This window comes from Stegodyphus dumicola, chromosome X2 (assembly GCF_044657685.1).
Source record: "Stegodyphus dumicola isolate Sdum_Otavi_A_Nest chromosome X2, ASM4465768v1".
NCBI lineage: Eukaryota > Metazoa > Arthropoda > Arachnida > Araneae > Eresidae > Stegodyphus > Stegodyphus dumicola.
In genome coordinates, this window is record NC_140781.1 from 99,299,265 (window position 1) to 99,327,059 (window position 27,795).

The window sequence follows — 27,795 nt, forward strand, 5'->3', positions numbered from 1 at the left end:
TAATCTAAATCTAAACAATTATGTATGCGTATAATTTATCTATACGTATTTTTCGAGTTTTGGAAGGAAGGGGGATCTTCTAGCATTGGTAAAAGGGATGCTTTAGGCTTGGGGACCACTTACTTACATAATGTAAATACTTGTAGAATAAAAAATTCTTTCATCAGTTGCTTTTTGATATGACATAAAGGCAACGGGAATTATTACTAAGGATTTAAAATACTTCGTCATTTCCTTCATTGAGAAGTAAAGTACTGTCTATCTCTGAACACTGTGTAATATCTGAAATCTTGTTTTTCTTGTAATGAACTGATTGTTAAAATCTTCTCTACTAAATGTTTAATTATTCAAAGGTATGTACTGGTATATGGTGAAAAGGGTTTTAAGAATGAGGCGAAATATTTTAATGATTTAGTAAGTATGAGTAGCAAAGCAAGATGTTGCAGTACGAGAAAGATTTTCAAATTTTTCCCACTACTATACTAAATGATATTTATTTTAGAACAATCTGCCAAAACATACTATCAGTATATAAAAAAAATATCTTTACAGTTTAGAAAAACGATTACATATTTTAAAGTTTAATAGGTAAAATTTTAAACTTGCACTGCTTTTAAAAATAATTTTGGCTAAGGTTTTCTAACAATTTACTCCTTAAAATGTTGTTTATATTGCTTACAGTCTATAAATTAGCATTACTCGAACATTTTACCCTAGCGAAATTACTGAACTAACATTCTTAGCCCTTACAACCTTTACATATTGACCAAACATTTCATATTTGCTAGCCAATTATTCAGAATTTTTTGCAGAACTTTCAGCTATGTCTCACTAGCGTTTTGAAAAAATAGAAATGAGGTGCTCCAGAAAAGAATTTCATTTATTATTAAAAAGAGTTAAATTTTGGGTACATTTTAATGACCTAGACGGTTAGGTACCACCAGTTCTTTTTCATTCGACTTCCCCCCCCAAAAAAAAATTAGGAAGAGGAAATTTTGAATAAACTATTTACTTTACGGTATTATAACCTGGTTTGTGGTTTTAATCTACTTTATGGTTAAATACATCAGAGTTCTCAAACTTACGACTTCCGAAGCAATCTTTATGTGGCCCACAATAACATTTCATTTGCGTATATGTTGCAGTGGTATTACAAAGATTTTACGACTTTAATTATTTGAGTCCGAGATTACATTATTATAATCACCATTAAAAATGAAGGTGAATAAGACAACAGAAAATCTATTAATAGAGCTAATTAAGTTGTAGGGTTTTACTTTATTTTACTAATAGTTATTTTCATTTTTAAAACAGCTTTCTTTTACTTCCTCATTTTCCTACCTACGTTTTCCTAACAGAATGAGTTTGCAGTTTTACGCTTTGTTCAAAATAGGGGAGAAACTACTATCTCAGCTGAGGTCTGAGGTACTTCAGCTAGGGAGCTAGTGAGACACAGAAAGCGTGCTCTGCCTTTCGGCCACGTTGTTGCTACAAATTAAAGCTTATAAGGGATTTCTCTCGCCTTCTTAGCATGCCTTCGTAGTGTATTGGTCAGCCCGCTGGAGACGTATTCCAGAGGTTCGCGGTTCGATTCCGAGCGAAGACGTTGCTCATTTTTCATATCTTCTGTTTTAAAAAATAACCTAATGTCTCTACAAGCTTGCTAATTACAACCGTGCTTATTACGTGCCTGTTAGTCTACGACGGTGATTTTTAAATAAGAGCCAACTACGCAGTAACAACTCTGTGCAGCTTAGGTTGTTTAGTCTACTTAGTTGTATTTTAAGTTTGCATGTTCTATTATAAGCCAAAAGTGTTGGCTTCTTGTACACCCATGAAGAGTCTCATCTGTAAATATAACTAAGTCAGAATAAAGGTGTATTTTATCCCTTCTTTGGAGTTTTTATTTATGCAACAAGAACTCAGCGAATAGTCGCAACATAGTTCTAATAGATTATAGCAGTTATAGGACTTGATTTAAACTATAACATTACAAATTTATAAATGATATAAATCTTATTCGAAGGTTTCAAGATGCAGACTTGTATTTCTCGAAAAATATATAGTTTAAAATTTATTACAAAAGAACCCGATTGACCGATGAGCATCTACAGCCTATGTTGACGTAATTTTCCCCCAAGTCTACACACTTTATCAGAATCGAAATGAAATCAAGCATTAAGCTGTAGTAAAAAAATAAAGAAGTTTATACTTATTTACATACAATCATAAGTACTTTTATTTATGCGTCGAAGAAAAATTTAATAATTAAGTAAAAGAGGGTAAGTTGTCATTATTTATTCTCAAGTTTTATCCCACCTGGAAAGTTTTCTTTGAAAATTTAGGAAGTTTTCATTTTTCTTTATTATTTTTAATTTAAACTAAAAATAAAGTTATTTAATGATTAATTAAGTATATTATAATTGCTAGAAATAAATGTCAATCTGAACCCTTTAATATTCAGCTGTCAATATGTTCCAGTTATAAAGTTGTAACCAATGAAAGTTTTTTTTTTCAGGTACCATACTTCAGATTCCCGATAGAAAATAAATATAAATCCGAATTTTTTCCTTTGTGTTAACATTATTATTATTGGTTTAATAAATATTTAGTGAACCAAATCTAAAATTTAGTTAACATTTTTTTTACTTTGTTGATAAAAAATTTAAATTTTGTAAAAAAAAAATTCTGATCCATCAGTTGTTTTCAGATCATGTATTCAGCCCACATGCGATTTGAGTTTGAGACCACTGAAATGCATCATATAAATATTTCCTACTTGTGAAAAATGTAATGGGAGCAAGAGAAGTTTTTAAAAATAAAGAAACAGTTTTTTCCCAGAATTCAAGGTAGTTGAAGTTCTACATTAATTCTTCCATTTAACTATAATTAATTTCGATAAGATTTGGGATTTCCAAAAAAATATTTAACGCTTCATCTAAAGTTTATTTCGATAAGTTTTATCCAAAACTCATTATATACTATATTATTACGCATTATATTGCATTATGCCTCAGTTTTCCTTTATTTTTCAAATAAGTATAACAGTGTTGTATATAACAGTATAACCTGAAGGAGTGTAGAATTTTGAAGCAGAAAACGTGAAAAATGAGCAGTGCCTTCACAGGAACTCGAAATTGGACTTCTCGAATACGGGCCGAATGTGCTACCGTTACACTATGAAACGATGCTTGAAAGGAAGGAGAAAGAACCTTATATACTCCCTTTTTTAAAGGGTGACTGGGAATTAAGGGGCCTAGTCGCCAAATCCTGGTGGTGACGAATTACTGATCACCACCTATTAGTTCGGGAACAACTGTAGAGTGATAGGTCATTTTGAAGCAGGAGATGGGAAAATGTGAAATGCCCTCTCCGGGACTTGAATTTGGACCTGTCGAATATGCGCGTGCTACCGTTACACAGCGAAGGCATGCTGGAAGGAGAGGAAATACCTTACAGTGTAATTCGACATAGCTGTTGAAAACGAACTAAAGGATCTATTGAGAATATAGAAGAAGTTAAAGCATGATTTAAGAATATAGTAGGAACTAAAGCATCAGTTAAAAGAATAAACCTGAATTAAAGAAAAATGAACAATCAGGTAACACGAATAAAGAAAATGTAGGGCAAATGGTAAACTAATTAAAATGATTGCAATATCTTGAGTACCGAAACATTATTTTATTTCAAAGTATTTGAGATATGTTTATTTTTTATCATTATTTTCTTTTTTATAGGTGCTAGTTTAACTATACTGCTAAGATAAATCAGACTTTCAAGTATATAATGTCGACGAACACGCAGCCTGCTGAATTTTTTTACGAACATGGTAATGAAAAAACAAAAAATGTTTAGTACTGTCAGGAAATACAGGGCGAAATGGAACACTACCCACCGGTCGAAATAAGAAACTCCTAAACAAACGAAACTGATAGGCTGACTTTTGAAAGCTGTTTTTCAAAAGCTTTCTGGATATCCTGATTAAAATAGATGGCAAAATTAATTCATTTACATACAGCTATATCTCTTAAATTCTCTTAATTCATAAAATTTTCTATTTTCTTGTAGTTAATTAACAAAAAGAATATGAGACAGCAAAATGTCGCAAAACATTTCTTCCACTTTGAAATTTGTTTTATTAAAATGTTTAATTCTCAATCTGAATAAAATGATCAGGCTCATAAAGCAAATATTTTACCTTTGGTGTATATAGCATTCGAGTTGTTTCTGCTACCGATGAGATATAGGACTGTGTTTTACTCAATTTTGTGGTACATCGGTGCAATTTAATATTTGGCCGTTCATATATATATACATACATTATATATAAAAACTTTTCCCTTGACAAATTCTGTTTGAAGCTCTGAATAAAGGAGATTAACAAATGTTTTTGTACTCATTGAGTCCAATTTTCCTTTTTTTCCCCTGTTATATAAGCTTTTTCAGTTCAAAAATTGTTTATTTAAATATTTTCTTTTTGCAACGTGTTTTGGGAAATAGGGATAGGTTGCCTTCAAGTATTTTAACGGCTTTTTACTGGTTTTTTTAATCCTAACTTTTTAAGACATACATTATATATATATGAATGATAGTAAATGCATAATGACGTATATACAGTGGAACCTCGAGATATGAGCACATTTATATACGAGAAATTCGAGATACGAGGAAAGAATGAGCGAAACGTTTGTCTCTAAATTGACTCGAGTAACGAGCCAGGCTGTGGTATGCATAGCGCCATTTCCCGATCTTGCTCGCCTCGCGGAAATCCCCTCGTCAGATCACTCAGTGTTCTTTGATCTACGTGTTTGTGCGCTTGTGAGTTAATTATTTATTACATTTAACGTGGAAATAATTATTTCACGAAGACTGTTGCCTTAGATAGTGCTGCAAAGAAAACTAAGAAAGCCATGACCGTTGAAATTAAGAAAGAAATAAACATAAGTGTGGTGTAAGAGTGACGGAATTGGCGAAGACTTACGACCTTTCGACATCGACGATCTGCACTATTCTGAAGAAGAAGGAAGAAATTAAGATGTAGCCAAAGGAGTTGCTGATACTTCCAAGTACCGTCCAAAACTCCTAGAAGCTGTTGGGAAGCTGTTCTTGTTGTGAATCAACGAGAAGCAGTTAAAGGCTCGGTGGCGGAAGCTATCATAAAGGTAAACTACGGTTATATTATTTACCACTATTATTTATTAGAAACATTGATTTTTATGTTAATATTTTTGGGGGTGGAAAATGGATTAAGTGGATTTCCGTTATTTTCAATGGGAAAGTTTGTTTCTAGATATGTGTGTGTGTGTGATTATGGCAAAGCCTCGAGGGCTATCTGCCTAAGGGGAGGGATGCCTTCGTGGAGGACTTTCTAAGCGAAACTGGCTCGTATACACGTTACACATGGGGAAAACCACGAAAACGCCCATGCAGCCAGCCCGTTCGCGGGATTCGAACCTCGGACCGAACTACCAGTGTTCAGCGACTTTACCGCTCGGCCGCTGGTGGGCCTTTGTTTCTAGATATGAGAAATTCGCTATATGAGCTCAATGCTGGAACGAATTAAACTCGTATCTCGAGGATCCACTGTATATAGATGCAGTAGATACATAATAACAGAAATTTTACATTAAGATGTAGCAGCAAGTGTGGAAGGTTGAAAACTTATTTTATTATTCACAAAGCATTTCTGATGTGCACACACATAGCTAGTTTTAGCTATTTTGTCAAGTTTATAAAACTCTTTAGCAGATGCTCGAGCAGTACACGTTCATGAACATCTTAGAAGCACGAATTTTCAAAGAGTCAGTCACCGGAGCTCTAATCAGACGGTTACAGCCGAAAACATCGCGAACGAAAACGTCCCGGAAAAAAGAACGCAAGGCGAAAGCGTGGTGGAACAAAACATTGTGGGAGAAAAGAAAGCAAAGAGAAAACATCGCAGTTCTAAAACATCATGGTACAAAATATCGTCGTCGAAAATAGAGCGGTTCAAAAACTTTGCAGTTTAAAAACATCGTCGTTGAGAATATCGTAGTAAAAACTAAAGCACTAATACAAATCATCGCATGACGATAACATCGTAGGCATGCGTTTGTCTCATACAGTCACTTATCTACCTTTTTGTATTCTTCTTTATATTTTTCATAAAAAATTACCAGTCAAAAATACGGAACGCCAAAAGTAAAAATATTCCTCTTTCCTTCTTACGCTCTCAGGTCATTATGCAAATATGCATTTACGACTTTTAAAGCCTAAAACACGCATGTCTAAGATGTTATCGTCATGCGATGATTTGTAGGTGCTTTATATTTTACCGCGATATTTTATATGACGATGTTTTTAAACCGCAAAAGTTTTTGAACCGTTCTATCTTCGACAACTATATTTTGTACAACGATGTTTTAGAACTGCGATATTTTCTCTTTGCTTTCTTTTCTCTTACATTATTTTGTCTCACCACGTTTTTGCCTTGCGTCGTTTTCTCCGCGACGATTTCGACGGATACCTAATCAGAGATGTACGATAAGGGTTTAACAATTTTACACTAGACTAGACCTTTCAGATTCCAATCTATATGTTTGGAATCTGAAGAGTTACAGAACAGGGCTTCGCAGATAATTCGAAATATCGAGACGTTGCACACAGTTCATAAATATACCGCTAATATTTCAGTGTTTGCCTATATTAAGAAAAGTACTCTTTAAAAAATATATATATTTTTAATAATAAAAGGTATTTGATAATAAACAATGTATAAATTTCATTTAATTATCTAATATTTTAAAAAAATGCAAAGTCGATTATAACAAAAGATTATAAATGCACTTTAAAAATAGAGTAAATGATGTCATAAGAAAACTTTATGCTCTTCACTATTTCATTTCGTTGAAGTGTTTAGGTGTACTTGTTAACAGGCTGCTGCGTTACCCCAGGAGAAGAAAATTTTACGAGAAGAAGTTGTAAAAACATCTTATTTTACCTCAGTAAAAGCAAATCTTGTAGGGATACTACTGAATTTAGTTAATAAAAGATTAGGTTCAGTGCAAAATACAGTAAAATTATTGAAAAAATAAAATGGAATGGAAGGAATTAAGTGAAAAAAAACTATTACAGCAAAGTTTCCTCATTAAAAACAGTGAAACAAATTGATGAAGCAATGTCATAAAAGTATCCCACACAGCAAATGGTAGTTTTCTAAGACTAAATTCGAAATGTTAAGTACAGTCGTATGAAAACAAGACTACTGTCAATAAGAAAACATAAAGCTGTAAGATAAAATGGACAAAAACTGAAATGTCAAGGACAGATAACTGGAAAAATACTGCAATTTTTAACGTTAGAAAACAATTTAATGGCGATAGCGGATATCACTGGTGTGATTTAGTCCTCAGAACTTAAGGAATTGTTCAGCAAACAAGCAGGAGGAGATGGAGTGTTGATTTAGGCATCTTCTGAATTTGGTAGCAAATTTGACATTCTTGCAAGTAGCCAACGTACGAAATTGCGTATTGTATATCTAAACTGGATCAATATTTTGTTCCATTTGGATCGTTATTATGCGGTATTAATCGGAGTATAATCTATAATCGGAGGTTATAAATCACACTGAGGGCAAAAAGAAATATTAATAACATTATTCTATAGAGGAATAATAAATAACAGTGTATAATTGTTGTGATTTTTCTTTTCTATATGAAGCTGGAAAAATTTAACCTTCAGGCACGATAAAAGATATACCGTATTTCGACCTAAATCTCTTTGTTACTCTTTATTCTGACCACGCATCACTACGCATATGTTTCGCATGGCGAACCAATTTACTTTCCTCAAAAAGAAGCCGAAATTTATTAATACCATTTGTAGATTAGAAACAGATAACAGCTGTCGTGCAGAAGAGTTATCATCAAATTATTGTGAAACTATCAAATATATATATATATATATATTTGTAATAAAATGGAAAAGTTGAGTACGTAGATGTTGATCCAGAATTGAAGATCAAACTTAATGAAGAACAAATTCAAATATTCATTTTTATTTTAATTACAATAATTTACACAAATTGTGCCTGTTCTAAAACATTTACATTTTTGAGATCTTTGGGGTGAGAAGGAAAGCAACAAGCGGCTGTCTAGCTAGACCGCAGAGCAGATAAGAAGTGCGACTCATTTCAGAGCAAGCATGGGAAAGCATCAGAAGGTTATGGTTTCCAAAAAGTGATTGATTTCAATTGAAATCTTAGTGGCTGATTGGCTAAAACATACCTGCATTAGGAGCATTATATAGGATGGTATGACGGATTAGTTTAAAATGACACAGTCTAGAAGTCAGTTACTAAAAGAGGAAATACCCAAATTAAAATGAAGAATTAAGAGGCTACTGCAAATTGAAATTATAATTCTGATTTAAATGTTGATATATATATATATATATATATATATATATATATATATATATATATATATATATAACGTAATGATACAGGTATTGAAGACACATGTTGATAAAGAAATAGTTTCAAACATAGTGGCCAGTTTAATACCTGTTTTTATTTTTGTTGACAAACTTTTTATAACCGTCACGGGTAAAAAGCGTAGTAAGCACCTGTTCTTGAAGAACTACATGGGGTATGGTACAGAATTTTTTAGAACACATTTGAAGCAGCAGGCGTTAGGAAGAGCAGCGACAGATCTGACTAGTGAGAGAAGCAGAGAGCGAATGCAACATGTCTAAGATGAATGCTGAGTTCAGTATGATTTACTTCCAATTTACTTGTAGTTTCATTAGTTTTATGTAAGAATTATGTTACAGTGATTAATTTTGAAATGACGCAGTTTAAATAGATTTGTTATAAACAATTAACCTTCTTAGAACAGAAAGGAGAAATAGCCAAATTAAAAAGGCAGCTAAGGAGCTACTGCAAATTAAAGTTAGTATTGTAGTTGCATATTTTTATCTTATAAATTTCCTTTCAAATAGAAAAAGGTTTAACATTAGAAAAGCTTTTTGTAGAAGAAGCATCAACACAGAGTAATATTTTGAATTAGGTAATGTTTTACATAATGTAGAACAATTTTGAACATTATATTTTTGAAACTAAACACAACTTTTAGAGACCTACTGAAATTTCAGTTCTGAGATCATATGAAATATTTCTTGTTTTCCAAAGTTCCAAACAATTAGTTTGGTTCTTGAGGATTTATTTGATTCTTCTTTGTTTCTCAAAGAGTATCACTTGTAAAACTCTTTAACATTCTCTTCAGTTATCTTGATATATTATAATAAATCCCCAAAATTATAACATTCTAATTTTTATATCCATTAACTATAGTTTAACATCATAAATGCCATACATATTCTATAAAATTATGGTTTCATTGTCATTATACCGGGTGGTTATAATTAAACTTTCCCTATAAATAGCATCCTTCAGAGCAGATGGGTGAACGGAATGCAACGAAATTTTGTATATGGGCTATACACGAGATGCGCTGACGGAATTTCGAAAAATAAATTTTAGTTCCAAAATGTTCACCAGAGGGCGCCTTTTCGGGTAAACATGAAATTTAACACAATAAATGACCAAAACGGAATACAGGAACAATATTAACAATCCAGAACAAGAGTTATGAGTAATAAAATGCAAAACCGGAAAAAAATGTCGAGATTTGCATACTTGGGAGAGGAAACCGATGTCTATGTTTCCGGCTATACAAATGACGGTCTCTTTAGCTGAACGTGCGTTATTGGTGAGGTTGTTTTACAAAAACAAGGGGAATGCTTCTGCTGCAGTTCGTGAATTTCGTCGTAGAAAGTACCTACGGCGTGGACCAATGTCTGCTAAAGGTATCCGGGCCACGATTAAGAGATTTGAAGAGATGGGAAAATTAAGAGTTCAACCTGGAAGAGGCCGTAAACGTGTCACACCGGTATTTGTTGACGCACAGTCACCGACATTCTAGACAGACAGCCTATTCTTACAGCACCTCCCGAAAAGTATTCAGAAACATAATGCACTACTTTCCATACAAGATCAGCCATACCCAGAAGCTGCTTGATAGGGGCAAGCCGCAACGTCTCTCATCCGCAGTCAGTTTTCTCAACAAAATGACTGTTGATCTGTCATGGCCATGGAATATTCTGTGGAGCGACGAGGCTCATTTCTACCTCAATGGGACAGTCAAGAACTGCCGCATTCTCAGAACTGCCGCATTTGAGCTATGAAACATCCGCGGATTCACACTGAAATTCCTATAGAGTCTCCAAAGGTCACAGTTTGGGGTAGATTCACGGCGACATTCATCCTTGGTCCATTCTTCTTTGAGGAAATCGATGATCGTGGGCCTGTCACATGTTCCGTTACGGGCCGTCGGTACCATGACATGCTGCAGACGATTGTTATGCCGCAACTACATCAAAGCCGAGTCCTTACATCGACCATTTTCATGCAGGATGGTGCTCCCCCACACATCCATGGGTCCGTGAAGGTGCTATTGTTCCAACACTTCACAGAGGAACGCGTTATTAGTCGCTCCTTTCCTAATCCCTGGCCACCACGTTCACCGGATCTAACTCCGTGTGAGACGTTGAATGACTTAAAGAACTCCATAACGCTTCATGTGCGATGCCTCACAACAGATTAATTATGATCTGCTACTGAACACACTGTCCATCGACCTGAAATTTTGCAGGTGAATGAGGGTGGTCACGTGGAGCACGTTTCCTTACATCGTCCTGGGCACGAGTACAATTGCTCCTCTTGAACAATTTCGTCCTAATCTGTTCTTGTTTCTGAAAACTGAACTGGTTTTGAATCTCCCTTACCTTATTTAAATGTGAGAAATAGAGAATAGTTTATGTTGCAAAAGTACTAGCTCAGAATCAGAGGCTTATATTTTACCCCTGAACAAGTGTTTTTTTAACCCACTCATACAAACGAAAGTTGGTTACCGTTTATGAGAATGCATATGTGATATATTTTATAGAATTATTCTTATTACTATTCAATGATATAGCGCAGTTCTAAAAAATAGTTACCTAATCAAGGCACTGAGACCTTTCCAAATAATTGTCGAGCACCCTTTAACCACTGGTGAAGTAAAGCACCAGCTAGCTAATGTGGATTTGCCCAGATTTAGATGGAAATGCTTGTTTTTAGATAATTGTTGGGCCTTCATTATGTGTAAAATAAGGAATTTCAAATGAAATATAACAACACTACAACCATAATTTTAACAGAATATTATCATAATCATGAAGTTAAAATGCAAATTATAAATGTGAAAATTATAATATTTACGCTTTTGATGATTTAAGTTTAGATTAGGTAAAATTTTGTAACTTTCAGTATTGTGGGATTAGAAAAACGTTTAAAGCACTTGTCCTGAAGAATCATGCTTACAGTTTGGACTTTGTAAAAAAAGAGACCTTATCTCAAATTTCACTGAAATATTAATAGGACTTTAAAAAGTGTGATTATTTTAAAAAATTAACGCTCAAAATTTATATTCAAACTACTATTTAGATAAAAAAATCATGATTTATATTTCCTGTAGTGTAATACTTCTCTTCATTTTTACTGTTGTAGAACACTTTCGTTAAGAAGGCTTTCCTGTCGCTAAATATTTTTCCCTTTGAAAGGGAAGATATAAGATAATAAAAATACTTAAGACAAAGTTATAATTTTAATTTGCAAATAGTCCCTTAATTCTTCATTTTAGTTTGTCTACTTCCCTTTTCAGCTCAAAAAATATTATCTGCTTATCACAAATCTCTGTAAACTGCGACATTTCAAAAACTAATCTATGTCATATGATTCCTACATAATTCTAATGACGCAGGCGTTTACGTAAAAACCTTCAATCATTAATCAAGAACTTGCTGCGCCAGTTTATTTGGTTTGTCTTAAGAATTGCTCTTTTATGTACCAAGCTCTGTAACCTCGTAAAAAATGTTATCCGTTGGGTCACAATATCTACTGTATCGTATTGTATTGTGGTATTGTATAGTATTGTATAGTACCTTATATCAGTTGGCTTTTAGTACAGGTTAAATATGTTAATTTTTTTTGTATTGTATTGTATTGTAATATTGTATAGTATTGTATGGTATCCTATATTCGTTAACTTTTATGCAGGCTAAATATGTTATTTTTATTCCTCATAATCGTATAATTAGCCTTATTACATGTTTTTCCCACAATACCACGTGATCAATTGCATTGTACCGCTATTGCATTCTGTTACTAAGTTTGGTACGAATCCTGTACCATAATTGCTAGTAACCAATGTATCGACCTTTGTGTACCTTAAACACAGTTGCATGCTAAATATATTTTGTATAACATATTCCTTTTTCCTAACTATTGTTGTACTTTAGGGATTGAATGCGTATCGAGATCAAATTATATTGTACGCTACCTACTTCTTCTGTATCACATCACTACCTGCGGTATTGTAACATGACTTTGTCATAGCGAATATCTAGTTTATTACACTTACTTTCAATATGTTGCTTTGTCAAATATATGTACTTGGCAATGCAATGTATCCCGATCCAGTTGTTAGTCTTCTGAATTGAGTCGAATTCTGAATGCTTTACGCATTTCCCATGTATCAGTACTTCCAGTCACACACTGATGGCTATTGTATTCTTTTATTTTTATTTCTTTTGGTATATACTCTGTGTATTGCTGTAATCATTTACATTCATTATGTCACTATGTTCTCTATTTTTATGTTATATTGTCATTAAGTCTAATTCTACTGTCTATATTTTACTCATTGTATATTATTGGGCTGCCCAACATCAGACTGTACTTTAGCTTATGCATATTCTATATTTGTGTGTATTACACCTTTGTAAAATTTTTGCTTATTGTCAAAACTCGCCCTTTCTGGCCCCTCGTGCTTTTGTTATTTTATTTAATAAATGTGGGGCCTGGGCAGTTGTTGGGACTGTCTTTCGTGGGCATTTGGTCTGTTGGACTGCCCCCGGGTTGAATTTGGCTCTGGGTTTGGGCGCCTGGTGCGTGGCGTCTTGTGATTCCTCTTTAGGCTCTAGATATAGGTGGACGTGGTGCTATACCGATTAACCTTTTGGTAAAGGGACAGTGCCCACGTCCTCCGTTGCTTATCGCTTATGGTCACAATATAAAAAATGTTCGTGAATTTGAAAAAGCATTTCTAAAATCACTGCCTTTGTTCGGTAAATTTTAAATTCTTCAGTTTGCACACAATACAATATTTCGTTGTTTCTTCAGAGTATTTCATTGATTTATCAAATCATATCAAATCTTATGCTCAGTGAATATGTGCGAACCTTCACATAGCAACAAAAAGGCAAACATCAGTTATTTGTTTTAATGTAAGCAGGAGGGTCTTGTATTAAATAATAATAATGCGTAATAGCTCAGGATATATGTTATCGAAAGGTGAAGTTCCTTTGCGGTTACGCTTGAGGCAATTTTCACAAGACCTCTATCTCTGTAAAGAGGAGTTGCTGTTGTTGTTTATAGTCCTGATCTGAGTCAGAGTCTTAGATCAGATCTACGAATTCATCAAGGCCGAAAGGAAGAGAACGTTCGTCGTTGGCCATGGCCTTCAATAACTTAGAGGCGAGAGTACGTCTTTGCTATAGCATGGAGTTACATAATAAAGTCTTTAATCGGCTTTAAGTTTCAAGAATCAAAATGATGAATCTTTGTGTACTGAAAGCTACAATGCTTGTAGACTTTTACAGTGAAAGCTAATATTAAAATTATGCTAATGTTTCGTATACTTTCTTGTTACTTTCAGCAGCATCGAACTTATAGATAAGCTGTCACCGAAAATTTAGAACTTGTGTGGTAAATCTCAAAATTAGAGCTCTTTAATATTTTTATTACTTTTATATTGATATTTAATTTATTATGTAGAAATTCTGCGACGCCTCTTAATTTTTCACTTGAAAAAAATGCCTCACTCGTTTCACATTTGGCACCGCGAATACTTAACAAATATCATTTTTGCAGTAAAATTATATTTTCAAATATATATTTATATATATTTTTATCAGAAAATTGAAACTAAGCTTTTTTTCCCTTTTTAACATTCCTTTTAATCTTTTGACTGCAACATTTCCTCATGCCTGAAAAAACATTTATTTGCACTTAATTGGATATTCTTAAATGTAATATAGCCTTTAAATTTGAGTTTCAAATACATTATACAAACAAGTCTGAAGGCAGTATCCTGAAAGCGTATCCTCTTAAAATATAAAAGTACTTTCTTAGGAAATTTAATGCTATTTAAAGTACATAAAACTTCAGCGTTAATGCACAATCCTTAATGCAGTATGTCGAATGTAGATGCGCATGCCTAGTTTGACAAACTGAGAAGGAGAAAGCTGTGAAATATGAGTTGAACATGTAAAGACATTAGGTTTTTTTGAAAGCAGGAGGTGTGAAAAATGAGCAGTGCCATCGCCGGGATTCGAACCGCGAACCTCTCGAATACGCGCCGCGTGTGCTGACCATTATACTTCGAAGCCATGTTAAGAAAGCGGGAGAAATACCTTATAAACATAGCGTTAATAATAAATGTAAGTAGCATGTAATTGCGATAGTATAAAATAATAAAAAAAAATTACAGAAGGTTCTTCTGTTGTGCATGTACTTCAATGCATGTGATGTACAGATGTGTAACGTGTATACGAGCCAGTTTCCTATAGAAGTTTTTTACGAAGGCATCCCCCCCCCCTTAAGCAGATAGTCCTAGTGTGATTTGCCGTAATTTCAATAAACCAAACCAAACCAACTATGCGATCCACAGCTACATTTTTAAATACTTTTATTGCTTCGACTAGAATTGGCGGTTTTTCCCTTTAATTAGCTGTTGGAAACACGCTAAAGGTATTAATAGATAAACTAAATATTTTCGGCGTATTATGACCGTCTGATATTTTCAAATTTTCTCATGGAAGATATTTAATGATATTATGCAACTATGAGACCAAGAAAATTCAGTCTTACGTAAGATTACATCATTGATTAAAATTCCAATTCCTTCTTTGAAAACATCTCAGAAGATTGCAGTTCAGCTTTTATCTCTCTGCTTGAAGTCTAATATTCTAAGATCTTTTTTTTATTTTAATTCTATATATGTAGTATTTTAATTGCGTAGGAGGAATCCGGTACTTTTAACTTGTGGCTGTAGACATGGCTAAGTGGAAAGGCATACAGATGACGATAACAAAACTGGACTTTGATGAATCACTAAACTTTATTTTCACAAATATCAAATCATCTTGGTAGGTAAGATACTTCTAGATCATAAGCAATTACAATAATTATTATATACACAGGTTACGACGTCAGTTTAGGCAAGTGAGCATAGCAGCGTAGAGTTCATGGTATGGCGCAAGCTAGGAAAAGGATTGACGTAGTTGTTTGCGAGCAGTATTTATATTAAGTAGGTGCATAAGTATAGCTAATCTGTGATTGGTTGATTTTGGATTTTAGTTCCATGGAAAGATCTAGAATTTGGGAGAATAGATAAATTTAGGAGGAGAACATAAAATTCAGAGAATAGTTAATTTTGAGGTCGCTAATCGTTTCTTAAAGCAGCCGTCGTATTTTATTAACACTCACATATATATATACAAACGTGTGTGTGCAATAGATTAGGTAGACAGTATAACACATTTTTCTAGATGCATAAACTGATTCACACATCATCATCAGCGTAATCCTGCACCCAAACTTTGTAACATTCTTTGACATTTACATCTTAAGCCACACAGTGAATGATAGACAGAAAGGTAGGCGAGAGCATCCTAGCGCGCAGCAAACAACGAAAATGACCACGCATTCAGCTTTCGCGTGGGCGAGTGTTAAATGTTTCGGTTCTTTAACAGAAATCTTGATCTGTGATTGGATAAGAGATATTTGCATTGCCGGTTACGTGAGATCTTAGGATACGAATTAATTTGATTATATATAAATCTATTATTATAAAAAATTTTTTCAAGAGGCTTTTCAAAAACATATTGCTTAGTAAATAATTTTCTCCAGCGAATGCCTACCTTGGTAAACGGAAAATCTTTTAGTGTACCTTCGAATTTTCTTCTTTTTCTTCTGCAACTCTAAGCCAAAAACTCAAAATAATTTAGAATATTAACTCTTCGGTATTCAAAAGCAGCTAATGTCTATACCGTATTCAACAAAAAAAAAAAAAAAAAAGTCTAAATATGCTCAGAACACTTAAATTATGATTTCTAGACAATTTACCTTATATTCTGAAAATTCTCTGAATTATTCTCAAAATTAGAATAACTTTAGGGGATGATTCAAATAGTAGGATATCTGAAAATTTTGTATAGGTTTAGAGAAGAATACAGATTGGCTCACTTGTTAGTAGCTGTGGGACTGAATTGTCTGTTCTTGTATTTAAGTTAATTATTTATTATATTTGCTTCGAATGAGTCACATTTCAGAATATAAGAAAATCCTTATCAGGTCTACACAACAGAAGAAAAGCTAAACAGATTTATTTGAGCAAAATTTAAATGTTATCCAGTAAGTAAGCGTACAGAGGTTGCATTCAGTAGCCATAGTTTTAAAATAATCACTTTAATAAGGATTAAAGTCTAACGATTTCATAAAGAGATGTATGGAGACTCAACCATGAAGAAAAAGCATTTCCAAAAGCTAAAGCGTATTCATTGGAGATGGAAAATCTAGATATGACTGGTTGTATTTACGAAATTATAGCCTCCCAACCGGTATAGTAGTTAGCGCCGCTGACTGCTGTGCCGAAGGGCCCGGGTTCGAATCCCGGAGAAGGCATGAATGTTTGTAAATGTATAGTCTCTGTGTGGCACGGCGGCACTCTAAATATGAGGCGAGCCGAATGTTCTCTCGTGTGGTTTGGTGGAAGGGCAGAGGGGTGGGAAACCCTCGAAGGCTTCTTCCCCGGGGTGCTCTCCATCAAAATTGGTGGCGAAACTGAGTTAATTGCAGTGTCACCTGTATGGTGCTCAAGGTTGTTGCCAACGACAGACGTATCTTGCACTTGTTGTCACCAAGAATTTCGTGGGCTTGGGATGATGTGCCTGTCAGACAAGTGACCATAAGTAACAACAACAACACGAAATTTATAAATCAGATTTCAAATTACGTGTGCCTAGGACAAATATCGTTTATGACATTTAAAGCTGCAGATCAAAATATAGACATAGATTGTTATGTGATCAAGCGGTTTGGAGAAAGGTAGTTTTCAGCAGTAAAATTTATGCATCGTACGTCCAATGACTATCCAGGTTACGTGTTTAAGTTATAATCTTCAGAAAGAAGCATTTCATAAAGAACGCATAATACGTTTAGTGAAAACTGTGCTTTGTCATGGTGACTACTGATAGTATAAGATATCCATATACTGTGTCAAAAGAATGCTAAGAAATTTTTTTAAGTTTCACATTCATTATCCGTATCAAAATACTCGTTTTTTTTTTTTTTTTTTTTTTTTCTTTTTTGGCATGATTCAGCTTGTCGTAAATCTAAAACTAATATTAGCTATCCCAAACACTAATAAATCGTAATAATTGCTTTGCCACCAAATTTACCCAGTGAAATAAGAGAATTTGAAAATATCTTCAAGAACTTGAGAGAGAACTGGAGAACCTAAAGAGACAAAAGTGGAATTTCCAAACTACAAACGAAATGTTCTTTGAAAATTCCACAGAACAAAAACTGAAATTATTCTACTTCGAATACCATATGAAGGTGTTTTGATTAAAAATTCACGAACTTATGGTGCATAATACACAGACATTTGCATTTGCTATAGAAAAACTAAGGGACTTATTACATAGCACTAAAATTTCTATCACTTTGCTTTTGTTCAAAGTTTATAAGGTATTTTCTCCCTCCTTCCATCATGCCTTCATGGTGTAATGATAACACACTCACTACGTATTCGAGAGGTCCAGGTTCGACTCCCGGCGAGGGCATTGCTCATTTTTCTTGTCCCCTGCTTCAAAATAATCTAATGTCTCTACAATGGGGGCCCGAACTAAAAGATTGTGGGCGATAATTCGTCAGTAGCACATTCAGCGTGTATTCGAGAGGTCCAGATTCGACTCCCGGTGAGAGCATTGCACATTTTCACATCTTCCATTACAAAAAAAAAAAGTCTAATGACTATTCGGGGCTTTATTCGACCCAGCGTTACACGAAGGAATAGGAAGTTGTTGATTGTGAAAACTCATTACAAGAATGGTGTGAACTCATTACAGCTGATATAATAAAACAATTGATAAACTAATTATTCAGCACTGAAAAGTTATTTGAACAAAACAAGAAACATTATTATTATAATATATAAGAATATAAGAAAAGAAGAAACCTATATAAGAAATAATATTAGTACTAAAAGAGCAAAGCAAATAATACTTTCTAAATCATTAAAAAGTGAAATTAAAAAACAGAAGTAAAATAAACTAGTATTTTTAGTTTTAATTCTGAATGATTTCTTCTTTTGTTCCTCTTTTTTTTTTTTTTTTTTTTTTTTTTTTTTCATTTTAAGAGAGGTCCTTTTAAACAGTTTCTGAAGAATTTAACCCTTCGAATAAGTAGGAAGGCAAAAGTAAGAACTATAGAATATTGCGCATAGAAATGGTGTCAAACTGGCGGTCCAGTGGACGCATGTGGCGACCAAAGCAGTTTTATGTAGCCCGCAAAGACATTACAACTATGCTTTTATTACAAGTACGCTGTTGGAAATATTTCAAGTTTTTAGTCACTTAAAGTTCGAATTTATTGTATTTCATTTCTGTTAAAAACGAACATGAATATCATACAAGAAAATCTATAAATGGAGCCAGTTAACTTATCGTGTGACTTAAAACGTGTTCAAAAGATTTGCAGATGCAGATTTTATTGATTTTTATTCGCACTGGTCAAGAAACAGATAAGCCCAGTAATGAATTTTTCACTAAGAATAATCTTTTTGTTTGTGAATACATTTATATGTGAACAGCTTTTTTTTTTTTTTTCACAGTTGAAAGTTAAAAAGAAAACCCGCTTAATCGATGAGCATCTACAACCCGTGGTGAAGATAATTTCTAATAAAATCTTTCCAAGGCTTTATTAGAATTGTAAGAAATAAAGAAGTTTATAATTATTTAAATACAAACACATACATTTGTATTCATGCGCCAAGAAAAAATTATTAAATACGAAAAAGAGACTAGGTTGTTATTCTTCATTCTCAAGTTTTGTCTCACTAAGTAAATTTTCTTAATAAGTTTATTTTAAATTATAGTTAATTAGCTGAGGCTTAATTAAACACTTTATAATTGTTTTAAAGAAATCCCAGCCTAAGAATTGAATATTTAGCTACCAATGCATTTGAATACAATTACAAAGCACTTAAGTTTTGTCCTAAATTTTTAACAGTTATCTTTAGTTAAAGCTACTTTCCTATCCCTCCTAATTTCAGCTTACAGTTTCTTACCAGAATGTGTTTTTAGAATCGCTGTTAACGCAAATGGGTAAGAGCGATATTTAAGTTCTACCGACTTCGTTAGAGAGCCAGATATTCTGACTAGCGCTCATTTGCTTTTTGGCTACACTCTCTCTAAGCTATTACAACGCTCCGCCGTATTTCAGGCCCTCGATAGCTGCGCCAGTTAAGTTGATATTTAGGGGCCAACTACTTAGAAATCTTGATAGTTTCGACTATATATTTTAGTTAAGCATTAGTTAAGTTTTATTTCTTATTACTTTGAGTTCAAGCCCAAGTGGAAGCTTTGCTGAACGCTCTGAGAAAGGATCCGACTGTTAAGTTCTTATTTTGAGAAATAAAGGGTAATTAACCCTTCTTGAGTTTTACGTATTAGGTTCTGAACTGAATTCGCTTACCTGTTCACGAGGTTCCTACACACTTTGTTATTAGATAAAAGGTTGAAACCCCACAAGCATAACCAAAATTTCTTATAGGTGCCAGACTTTAGATATCAGATAGAAAATAAATATATATTTGAATTTCCCTTTTTGATATTATTATTATTGTTTAAGAATGTGTTGAGAAATATTTAATAAGCGAAATTTAAAATTTGTTTAAAACAGTTTTTTATTTTTTTGTAAAATTTTTCATTTTGGGGAAAAAAGAAATTGGCCTTTCACCTGTTTTCGGATCGTGTGTTCGCCTCGCTTGCAATTAGAGTATTAATGAAGTATAGAATATATTGCATTTCACTTATTAATGGCAAAATGAATATTTACTGACTGAACTTCTGCGACGATCATATAAAAATTAGATTTTATAATTTGAGAAGTCTCTCACTTTCGGAGCCGAAAGGTTTTTCATAAAATTTTCGACTTTGTTTTGGAAAACTTTGTAAGAGAAACTGCATATACAGAACTAATACTTAAGGGAATAAAGTTCTAAACATATTTTTTAAACATCCTATAGATATATATCTACATTATTAATCTTAATTTATACTTACATTCATTTTTAAAAGGACTTCTCACGTGAATATTTTGTTAAACAAATGTTTGCATCTAAATGAAGTAGAATTTTCTCTTTCAAATATTCGTTTCTTTTGCATCACTGATTGAAAATTTGTACTTATTTCAATATGTAAATTTTCAAATCGGAAATAAATATAAATACACTTTCTTTTTATTTTTAATAAGGCTGTTACCTTGCAAATTTTATCATTCAAAAACATAAAATATTTCTCTATTAAATTTTTCCCTAAAATAGTTAGGTCAAATCATGAAATAAACTTATTTTCAAACTGAAGTCAGAAGTATTTTCATTGCAAAATGTAATAAACTGAAGCAATTAACGGTTTTAGTTATGTATTAAATTTTAATTAGTGTGTAACAAATGTATGAAATTTTAAGATTTTCTTTAGTAACGTTTTAATTGGATTTAATGACTATTATATTATGAGAACGAAACCACATGTTAAATCAAGGCTAAAATAAAAAAATTGTCAAATTATAAAAAAGTGAAAACACTAGGAAGATAAAAAGCGATTTCTATTTTAAATTTGAGTTCAAGAAATGGTAAATAAAACACATTTCGAATACATTTCAGTTTTTATTAAGGCATTCTATGCCGCTCGGTATGCGTGGATTTAACACATTACCAGCAACTTGTTTTTATATGCAAGATCGTAAAAACAGTCTTCAGGAATACGTTAAAATATAGGGTAAGTGAAAATGAATTATTCAGTGATCAATGATTATAGCAAAAAATATCAAGTACATCATATTTACCTGGAATGAATCCAATGAAACTTTGATTGTTCAAGTTTAGCATCCCACATTACAAATACTTTAAAAATGATACCTCTGTCATGCGACACTCATCCAGTCTGCAGTCCATTTCTGTCCACACACACAGAAGCGTATCGGGTGCAATTGACGATGGATAATGCGATTTTGAGTTCATCAAGGTCGGACAGCAGTCGTGGAACAAAAACAATATCTTTAACGGATTCCCATCTTCAAAAAAATAATAATAAAAAAAAAAAATCGCAAGGAGCGGCTTAGTACCAATTTAACCCGTTCCCTTCTCAACCTTGACAGCTTTATTCCCAGTACAACCTCAGATTTGGTAATTTTTTATAAGCTTTTCATTTAACTCATTCTGGATGTTTGTCGTTATGGTCAAAAGACTGTCACCAATTTTTAAACTACTTCTTGATAAGTTATCGAGTTCAAATTTTGTACACAGATGGTTTGTAGTTGATAATACAATGTGGCGAAATTATTTTTTTAAATTACATTTAGATTTTTTAAATCTTGAAACGATTTTTCGCAAGAACCTTCATTTCAACAAGCAAACCCAAAAATCTCAGAAATTTGCTACTTACACCATCAGATAGAGCGGAAAAAAATCTTTTAAATGAAATTTGTATGAAATGTTCAACATAATTTCTGATTTTTTGGTGAATTTTCAAAATCCGCTCCAATTATTTCGATTAGAATGTATGATTTCTCGAAAATCGCTCAAATGTTTTTGGCTACTTTAAGGTCTATGACTTTAAAATTTCAACATCTAAAAAATACGTTGGTTAAAATATTTTGAAATTTTTGCGAATAATAAAACAAACTCTTCGCTTTCTTTTTAAGCAGGAATGATAAAACTGGTGAATTTTACTGGTGATTTTGTATATTTTGTTTTAAAATACGCTATAATCTGAAAAAGACGAGGAAGTCTTCGGTTCTTCCTTGGGCATTACTTGGAAATAGATAGTTTCAAGATTATGATGCCATTGCGTCACACTATTTTTCTTTCTTCTGCATAGATTTGTTTAAAATCTATTTTAATTCAATTTGTTAATCTCATTACCTTTGTTGCAAAGAAATGAAGCTTACTATAGGGGTCTTCTGCATTTTAGAAAATCATTTTTTATTAATAGATTTTGCATTTAAAATTCATTTCATTTTTTAAATCTAAAACAGAACAGATTAGCGTTCAAATTTTTTTGCAATGGAATCCGCAAAGTCATTTTTAATTTTTTCCATTTCACAAATTTATAGAATTTACTAGAATTTTCAAAGCAGGAAACTCGATAAATCCTGGTTGCTAACATCAGTATTCGAACTCCGGACTTCTGGAGCAAGCCGGACGTGCTTCCAAATACACCACGAAGGCACGCGGTAAGGAGGGAGAAAACATCTTGCATTCTTTCCAATAAACGGTTTTTGGGATGGAGGGGACTCCGTCGCCAATCACTGGTGGAGACGAATTATCGTCTTCCAACGTTTAGTTAGGGCGCAACTGCAGAGTTTGTTTAGAATTTTTTGAAGCCAGGAAACCGAATACCTCCCCGATGGCTTCGTTGCTTTTAACACAAGAATGATAAAAATATATTAAATAGGTGGGGTTTCTAGAATTTTTTTAACTAGCCGTATTTTTATAAGTTTTTCATTTAACTAGCTCTTGGTGTTTGCCACTATTGTCAAAACTCTGCCATTTTTTAAACTATGCCCTTGTCGAATTGGAATTTTGCTCAGGCAGTCATTGTGGAGGACGATATAATGTGGTGAAGTTATTTTTTTTTCCTAAACCTAAATCAGATTTTTTAAAATGTAACGATTTTCTGTACAGTTTTTTGTTTAACAAACTAAAATTCTCAGAATTTTATTGTTAAATGAAGTTTATATAAAATTTTAAAATAATTTCAGCAAAATCGGAGAATTTGTTTCACTTTTAGACGTAGCAGAAATGCTAGAAATAAAAGAGTTGAAAATTTAAAAAAATAGATAAATAAGAGTTTTTATGAAATACGCTTTTACTTTCAACTCATAAAATTATTAAGGAACGGTAAAAAGAAAAATAGTTTATGACGCAGTTTCATGGGAACAAGAAATTAAGTAGTTCTCTTTACACGATTTATCTACAATTTATATCACAAATATAAAAGTGTGGGCTCCCAAACAACGAAATCTCTTAAATGAATTGCACTGTCAAACATATAAGCGAAAGTTTTTAGAAATTTATCAAGAGCTCATCACTTTTTTGTTATTCGTGATATAAAATAGATGAATTTCGTAAAAAGTTTTGTAAAGAGTTCTATTCAACTTAGTTTCGTGTTCACATTAATCTATAAGATAATTTATTTTTTCTTCTTGGTTCATTAATTCTTTCACAAATTTTAAATAAAAGCCTTTTCTAAATAAATTACTATCTCCTTACTTGATTTTAACACAGTCTACGTTTTTACACCCATATTTATAAAATTAGATCGAGGACCTACGCTAGGGTATTCGGCGCCCGTCTGTAAATTACAAAAAAAAAAAAAAAAAAAAAAAAAAAAAAAAAAAAAAAAAAGAGCTCTTCAAGATGAGTTTTTTATTTTATACAAATGAGAGAAGGAAATTTAGAAGTAGAAATAAAACAACAAAGCCATATTTTAAAAATAATCAAAAATATTTAATTTAAAAATTAAATAAACATTTATGCATAAAAATTTAATTAAATAATAATTTTTTTCGCATGAATTTTTATTTTTCTACACTTTAAATGAAGGAAAGTTATTTTTTTATGTTTAATTCGGCACATACATAATTTTAATTTTCGACTGCTATTAATGCAAGTGTCATGAACATCTGAGACATATTCGTAAAGCCAATAATTAATGAAAGGCTACATTTCTAAATGTAATTAACTGCAGAATGTCAAAAGGATTTTGAGTTTTAAAATTCTTTGAATATCTTTTAAAATACGATTGGATTTTTTTTAATACCTTTTATTTTCTTTTCCCGAAATTGTTGCAGTTTTTTTCGCAGATCTTCTTTATCAGTTTCAGATAAATTGTATTGGAAACTAAAATTATCATAGCGCAGTTTTAGTAGATCAAAACATTCATTAAAAATGATCCACACGATATCTACGCTCATACAAAATACATTAGCTATGAATCTGTCTTCAGGCGCTTGCAATGATTCGTCCACATGTTCATATTTAAACTGATGTGTTTAACTGCATATTTAAATTCAAACTCCTCACCTACATCTAAACCATGTCCTTTTTGGCAATTTTTTACATATTGCTGTAACCAAGATTTATTTCAGGAAAAATATTTATCTCCCTTCGCTGAATTCTAAATTGCCAAAAAGGACATGGTTTAGATGTAGGTGAAAAGTTTGAATTTAAATATGCAGTTAAAATCCGACGAAGGCAAAAAAAAAATATATCAGTTTAAATATAAACATTTTAACACATACATTTTGTGCTTCATGTCATACTGCATGGTTAAAAATGCTCTCCATCACTATTTCATAAAATCCATCATAAAAACTTCTCATAGTTAATATCGTGAAGATCGAACTGCTTTCAATTTGATTTTCCACCGGTTTGCTTCTATTCAACTTGTTTGAAAGAATTGCTTAACTTTTTAATGAAGAAAAGGAAAATTAATATTTCACCAAAAATATGAACGAAAAGTTCTTAAACTAGAAACAGCAGAGTGCAATAAAATGACAGTTTTGTGAAATAAGGAAAGGGAATAAAATTCAACATATAGGTAAAATTAGAGGCCTTTTCTAATGAATTGGGCTTGGTTTATTTAATTATAGCAAGGCACTCAAGGATCTGCCTAAGGGGAGGGATGCCTTCGTGGAGAACGTTTTAAGGGAAACTGGCTCGTATACACGTTACGCATGGTGTAAACCACGAAAAAGGCCCATGTAACCAAACTGTTTGCTGAGATTCGAGCCTCTGACCGAAGTACCGGCGTTCAGGGACTTTGCCGCTCGGCCGCTGGTGGGCCCTCAATGAACTGCGAGAATATTAGTTGAATTAAGGTTATTTTAATTTTAGATATCAGAAAATTAAGAATGCTTGAAGGTATAGTAGTATAAGTCTTCTGTTACAAATCCTACAACTCCATCGGTGCAAACATTTTTGTTCATAGCGTCTTATCCACTATCAACTTTGGCGCATATAGCATAGCAGTGGATATCATTTGAATCACAGTAAATTTCACAAAAAGCGTTTCAAATTTAGAACGGAATTTTTTATTGTTTGATTTAAAATTGAATTTAACTTCAATACCAGTAATAGTGTTGCCACCACTCGGATGATTTTTCATTCGGATAGTCCTAATTTTTAAACAGTCAGCTAACTGTTTGAGCGATTTCTGCCAGAAATCGTATCGCACAGCTTAAGTTAAAATTAACTAGCCTATTAAATTTGACATTATTGGGCGTAATATTCAAAAATACCTACATAATTGAGCTGAATAATTCATTTAGTCCCTCATTAAGGTAGTTACTCATCATATATCAGTAATTACCATAAATTAATCAGTAATTAATAATAATCAGTAATTACCAGTAATTACCATATCATATATCAGTAATTACTTAATCGAAATCCATCTCAACAGGAATGGTGGGGCAAGACAGCATTGACTGACAATCGTGTTCAACCCCCCACCACTTCAAAAGTCTTGGCTGTATGCGTAAAAAGTAAACTACGAAGTAAATCTTTTCAGAGTATAATTTTAAATGTCTGACAAATTATGTGAGTTCGAAATTTCGTTTTATTAAACAAGCTTTAAGTTGCTAAGCTACTAAATCATAAAATAAAAATCTTCTAATTATATTTAAAATATATTATACAAATATATTATACATTTTAGTGTTCTTTGAGGAAATTTGTGTGCTGTCAGTCACTGAAATTTACAATATATTGAGCTCCCGACTACAGATTTGTGGATTATCTCTGTTGCGGTCTATCCGAGCACCGGTTGAACAAACATTTTTCAAAATTATCCAAGGAAAAAAAAACGAATACATCTGACTAGTTGGCAAAAACGACAGTATCAGCACAGTGAATCGTATTGCTAAGCTCGGGATGAATTGAGTTTAATGCTAATTTATGGCCACTTGCTACAGTAAACTAGGAATAACCTGCTGACACTGGGGCAATACATATCTGGCCTCTGAAGTTATTTCTGGTGTTCAAGAGTCTAAAAACACAAATGAAAAAAACAGAAGAAGTGTGGCTGGAGAAAAATAAAAGTGTTAAAATCTGTACTTTTGAAAACCAAAGCAATTTGGTTGTAGAGACTCAACAGAAGCCCATAGAAAACGTAAAAAGAAAAATGAGGTAAAGATGTAGTAACAAGAATTATTATGTCGTCATTAACACACTGAGGGCACGGCAAAATAGAATTCTACAGAGTTAGTGTTCTATAGAAAAAACAGGTCAGGTATAGTTCAGATAAAGTAATTATCCATAATTTATACAAACCTAAATATTATTCTGATACAATGAAACAAATGTTAAGTAAAAGGATTTATTTTACTGCTTAATAAGAATGTACGTGATACAATTATTTTTTAAACACTTGGTGATTTTTAAATAGTGTGACGATGCAACTCATTAAACGGTTCGTTGTAAGAACTGCAAAGTTTTTCAATACCTTTCATGAAGTGTTCTCCTCTTTCTTCATTTGAGCTAATATCCATTACAAAACAAACAATTACTGTGCCTTTTTTAACAATTCGTTTAACTACTTGTACGTTAAGGGCTGTCTATCTTATTCACTTGTAGGATTCCGCACTGTGTAATTCTAAGTTACAGTTAAAAGTGAAGAATCTTAAGAACTAGTAAGCGAATGATAGCTTGAGTTCGTGAGACAGTGAATAAACTTGGAAAGGGTTAAAAGACCCTTTATTATTCAAATAAGATTTAACAGAATTCCATCTTGGAGTTGTACAATAAAGCCGACACTTGGGCTTCAACTTAAGAGACTAAGAATTAAACTAAACGAATCTTAACTAGAATATAACCGAAGCTATCAAAATTCTAACAGAGCTGGCCCCTTAACGCTAATTGATTGCGAAGCTATCAAGGGCCTAAAGTACGGCCGAGCGTAATAATAGCTTACGAGAGAGTAGCCTGCGAACTCGTGCAGCCAGAATATCTGGTATCTCTCTCACTAAGACAGCAGAACTTCGCAGTTAAATACCGCTCTTCCTCATTAGCATTCAGACGTGATTCTAAAACTACGTTCTGGGCCGTAAGTGGTATATTGAAATTAAGAAGTGATAGGAAAGGAAGTTTAACTCAAAATTTAACTGTTAATAAAATTAACATAATCCTTACACACTATCGCTGCTTTCACCATCGGCTAATGTTATAAGATCATCCAATTCTTCATTTATCTTTTCGCTATCGTTATTTTTGATTAATTCTTTGATTTGTACGTCTTTCTTTTATGAAAATCCTTCGCCACCTATTTTGCTGCTTGTACCACTTCCTTGACTTTATTTTCAGTCGA

At 32.8% G+C, this 27,795-nt stretch overlaps 1 protein-coding gene across 13 annotated transcripts in view; it reads right to left on the minus strand.

Annotated features, from left to right (window-relative positions):
• Nucleotides 1-27,795, minus strand: part of LOC118187454 (uncharacterized) — a 533,306-nt gene that overhangs the window by 190,784 nt on the left and 314,727 nt on the right. The window contains exon 1 of one of the 13 annotated variants that reach the window (XM_085808876.1): nucleotides 21,272-21,401. The exons of the other annotated variants lie outside the window; for them this stretch is intronic. The gene's annotated coding sequence lies outside the window, so the exon portion shown is untranslated. Of the gene's footprint in view, nucleotides 1-21,271; nucleotides 21,402-27,795 lie in introns of those variants that run through there. 13 annotated transcript variants of the gene reach the window in all.